This window comes from Mauremys mutica, chromosome 5 (assembly GCF_020497125.1).
Source record: "Mauremys mutica isolate MM-2020 ecotype Southern chromosome 5, ASM2049712v1, whole genome shotgun sequence".
In the NCBI taxonomy this organism is placed as follows: domain Eukaryota; kingdom Metazoa; phylum Chordata; order Testudines; family Geoemydidae; genus Mauremys; species Mauremys mutica.
The window spans coordinates 78,792,498-78,797,665 of NC_059076.1; the positions used below are offsets into that span (position 1 = coordinate 78,792,498).

General features: G+C 38.1%; 1 long non-coding RNA gene across 1 annotated transcript; it reads right to left on the reverse strand.

Annotated features, from left to right (window-relative positions):
• Window positions 1–989: 989 nt before the first annotated feature.
• Window positions 990–3,731, reverse strand: LOC123372002. The gene is made up of 3 exons (XR_006580043.1): window positions 3,545–3,731; window positions 3,183–3,284; window positions 990–1,107 (listed from the first exon to the last, which is right to left on the reverse strand). It is a non-coding gene; the product is annotated as an uncharacterized LOC123372002 (long non-coding RNA).
• Between the last annotated feature and the right edge of the window lie 1,437 nt (window positions 3,732–5,168).

The window sequence follows — 5,168 nt, forward strand, 5'->3', positions numbered from 1 at the left end:
TTATGCTGAAGAGCTGCTCCAAAGCAGAAAACCAGTCACATAAAAGGTGCAGATAGATGCAGAGGAACAATTAAAGTTGCCATGTCACTGCACTATGCCTGGCTTTGTCATTCTAATCAGTCACTCATTTTCTTCAGCATCCATTCCATAAATAAAAGAATAATAATTATTATGGAACAGGATCAAATTGTTTCATTTAGAAATTGTTTAAAATTGTATTCCTACTCTGTTTCCATATGTCACATTTCTGTCCAAAGTGAATTGGTTAGCCAACTTACAAAAGTTCATAAAAAGAGGCTTATAATGTAAATGCTGAGACCCCAAACTGTCATGAATGTAAACTGTAGTAGCAAGGATTCTCAAGAGAAATCATGGTATCCTTGTGCTCATTTACTGGATAAAGTTTCCACTTTTGGAAAGAAAAACATACAGTTGTTTATAGAAATGGCTTATGTGCGTCTGGAAAGCAGTACTTAGTTCATTTTAACTAAAGCAGCTGCTGTAATTATTATACATATTACATCCAATATGGTAACATGGATTTGGCTGGTACCTTCAGAACAATAATATACAAAGGGATCTAATGACTGATGGTATTTTTAAAACATCTTCTTCTGGACCTGGTCCTATTAGTGTTTCCAAATATTTTTGAAATGATGCAGTAATAATTCATGCATATAATGTCTTTCATGTCAGAATCTCAAAGCATAAGCATTAATAAATGAAGCCCCACAGTGACACTGTCATTTTAAGTATTTTTATCCACATTTGACAGATGGGGAAACAGAAGTTGCAAGAGAGTTACAGGTGCATTCTCAAAGGTGTGATTATGGTGTGCAGCAGGGTATTTGAATGCTCTGTTTTGGGGGCTCCAGAACCATAGGGAATTTCTGGATAGGAGGCTTGAAAATTTGGACCCTGCTCTGGGTGTGCAAGCTGACAGGGCGATGTGGCTATATTTGCATGCTTAATCACTGGGCTTGTCAGAATCCAGCTGTCATTTTGGGTTATGAAACCAAGCCACTTTTGTATCCAATGGTGGCCAAATGTAACAGTGCCGCACTCCTGTGCTGGTCCCCAACCTTTCAGCCAGTAGTCATGAAGAGCCTGTATGACAATATGAAGAATCAATACAGAACCAGGAAACATACAAAACATAGGAAATGCAAACAGACTTGTACAGGCAATTCCTCACATCTCCTGTAGCTACCCAGAGCAAGTACATAACAAATGGAAGAAAGGGGAAGTTGACAGTAATGAATATAAAGCAGAAGCTAGGAATTGTAGGAAATTGATCAAGGTAGTAAGTGATGTCAGGGATTGCCCCTACTTATCCATGTCAGTAATCTAAATTATGCTGGATGGACCTGTTCCATAGAGACCACTCCAGTGAGAATGGTTATGTTCTCTGGCTCTGTCTCTGAAGCCCCTGGAATGTTGTTTCTCCTGTCTACCCTCCACACCAAGGGAGTTGGAGTAGGTGATGTAAAGCTAGCCTTATGCCGTCCTAGAAACACCCTGCACTGGGAATCCCCAGCTGCCTGTTTGAGGCATTTTGAAGTGTCCTCTGTACAAATGTAACATCACAAAGGGCATTTAATTAGGGCCAAGGACCTAGCCCATTGTTTAATCAACAGCCTAAATTTTTAAATGTAGATTGGTTCACCTCCATTTTTGGTATTTATCAACCTTTTTTGAGTCCCCCAGTATAGGTTTTTTTCCATTCACATGTCATGTATATCAAAGTGTGGTGAAAACATATTCAGACTAATTATGTGGCAAGCAGACTTTGTACAATGTAAAGATTACAAAATTTGAACTCAAACTAGCCATCAGTGTAATTTATGGTATTTATGCTCCTATTACTTAAATTACATAACATTTTCAAGCCAACATACTGCAGTAAATAATTGCTTTTCTATAAAATTAAGAAAGTAATGGAGTTTTAGACCTACTTCACTAAGTCCAAACCACTGAGTTACAGAAACATCATTTCCAATTCCTTCTTTTGTGTTTTGCTTTTCTGCACCATCTAGTTGATGGATGGCTAAGAATGGATTTAGCATCCATTCTTAGCCATCTTTCTTGCAGTGCTTTTTCCACTACACTCCATTGTCTTTAAAACACCATGCTTTTTCATAGCTATTTTTAAGCCATTTTCATAGTTTATCTTTTTTATATCAAAATAAAGCAAAATTACATCACTTTCAAATGATATGAAAAGCTACTTCAGTCTCATAAGAACATAAGAACGGCCATACTGGGTCAGACCAAAGGTCCATCTAACCCAATATCTAACTACCGACAGTGGCCAATGCCAGGTGCCCCAGAGAGAGTGAACCTAACAAGTAATGATCAAGTGATCTTTCTCCTGCCATCCATCTCCACCCTCTGACAAATAGAGTCTAGGGACACCATTCCTTACCCCATCCTGGCTAATAGCCATTAATGGACTTAACCTCCATGAATTTATCCAGTTCTCTTTTAAATGCTGTTATAGTCCTATCCTTCACAACCTCCTCAGGCAAGGAGTGCTTTAGGTGCATCAAGAGTTTGGCCCTTGTTTTTGCTTCCAGTTTCCCCCTGTTAGTTCAACAGTTGTCTTTAATTAACTGAAAATTCTGAGCTATATTAGATTGTGGGTTTATAAAAACTAAACCACAACTTTTTCATTTCCAGTTTGCAGTGAGAGAAGCTCATCTTAATTAATCTCTCATCCGCTGTTGGCACTGTTGATCATACCCTACCTTTTAACATCTTGTTTTCTCTTGGGTTTCTCAGTGTTGGTCTCTCCCGGTTGTTCTTCTATCCCTTTGACTATATCTTTATCCTTCACTGTTTTATTTTTGTGCTTCCTCTTATATCTGCCTGCATGTCTGTTCTTGTCCCTCTCCTTTTTTTCTTTGTATATCTTTTCCCTGCCAATCTCATCTGCTCACATAGGGCCAGATATCGTCTATGTTGATGACTTAACAAATCAGCCTCTCCACATTTGACCCATTTCCTTCCATCTATATTTTTATTTCAGCCTGATTCTCTTACACCTCCTCTTGGATGTGTTGCTGGTAAGTTAAACATAACAAGGTCAAAAATTAACTGCTGCTCTTTCCTTCAATACTCTCCATACGTTCCTCATTCTCTACCACTGTTGACACTATGCTTCTTGTCAGCCATGGCCTTACCTTTGGTGTCTTCATCAGCTTCTTCCTCTTTCCTTCATCCCTCACATTCAGATCCAGATCCTCCTCCTTTCAGAACACCTCTAAAAAGTCAACCTTTTCTTCCTGTCCAGACAGCAAAAATTTTGTCCAATCCCTGACCATCTTTAATAGTTTCCTCCCTCTTTGGCTGCCCTCACACCACATTGTCTTCTCCACCCAAACTTCATTCCACTGTGAGCATTGCTGTTAATATCTGTATTCCTTGTCCATTCAGATGATCATATCACACTCCTCTTTAAATCCCTCTACTTAACCTTCTCCATTACATTAGGTTCACATTTCTTGTCCTGACCTACAAGGTTCTCCATAGTTCTGCCCCTCACCTGTATGGTCTTGTGCTCTTTAGAATGTTGTTCCTACGGACTCCTCCGCTTCACTCATGCTGGCAGCCTGTATATTTTTTGTCCTCTTCTCCAAAAACTCTTTACACACTTTTTTCCGTGATCACTTTTTTTCTTGAAATGCCCTTCCTTATCTAATTTGCAAGGTCACCACCTTCTCCTCATTCACTTTTCTGCCTTGGACATTTATTTATTCTAAATAAAACACAGTCCCACAAAACAAAGTCAGAATCCCCACTGTATTAATGCAACACCCTAACCTTTGCTGAGCAACTGTAATCTAATTGATGTTACCTCTACCATTCCATGCTGTATTGGTGTCTAATGTTTGTAAGCTCCTGGGGGCAGAGGTAATATCTTCTGTTTCAGGAGGAGTTATGCACACTTATTGGTATTGTTAGAAATATTAGATTAAGAAAAAATTACTAATGCTTCCATCTGCTCTGAGCTCAGAAAAATCAGTCTGATTGTGGATAACTAATAAACAGAAAAGAGGGATATAGTAATCAAGAAAAACTGTTTCCTGTGAATAGTTTTTCTTGCTCTAATATAGTATTTACTAGGGACCAGATTCTCCATTTTTCTTATCTAAAATGCATTAAATGAAATGCAAGCCTCCTGTGGATCAGTTAGTGTATCAGTGTTTGATTTTGCATAAATCACCTTTTCTTTGGTTCTGTAATAAGAGAGATGAAATATTAGGTAATGCACATTTCAGTAAATGCACATTAAAAAGTTATTTTTTTCTCTAACGTGTAGATAAAGTACTAAAAATACATAAACCTTTCCCTGACTTAAATTTTGAAGTTTATATTCCATGAATGGTGTAGTAGCAGCCCATTAACTAGCTGTTGCTTGAAATAAGTGCAGGTGTAACAAAGACTAAGCCCTATAATTGTAGCTGTAAAAGTGGAATCTTGACAATGTTTCAAGTAGTAGACAATAACTAATGACACTTCTTTGATAGAAATGTTCTATATGCAACTATTTTTAAAAAAAATCTGAAAACAATCATGGCTGACCATACCATACATTTGGAAGTGTTGACTGTCAGATGACAATATAACCTGAAATAAACCAAGGTCCTGACCAGTAGAAGTCACTAATGAAAATAATTTCAAAGGGGACTCAACCCAACTTCCATTTCTGTGTACAGTTTAGATTTTTCTGTATCTCCATTTCCAGGGCATACCCATAGAAGAGGGATTCTGTTAACTGAGTGTGTACTATGGTCAAGCACTCAGGTGGCTGTATTTGTGAAAAGGCTTGGTTGAGAAAAGGGGATTTGGAAAGTTACTCCTTTAATAAAATAAGATCTATGTTCTTGTCTGAATTAAAAATGAAGCAGTACAGAAGAGGCCAGATTTGAATACCTTACTCTGGCATAGTAGCACCTTAATCCACAAATAGTCACAGAATTTCAAAGGGAAATGTTCTACAAGGTGTATTATGGCAAGATAGGAATTTAGAGCAACAAGCACCACCTGTTTGCATCTGAAGAAGTGGGTATTCACCCACGAAAGCTCATGCTGCAAAACGTCTGTTAGTCTATAAGGTGCCACAGGATTCTTTGCTGCTTCTACAGAACCAGACTAACACGGCTACC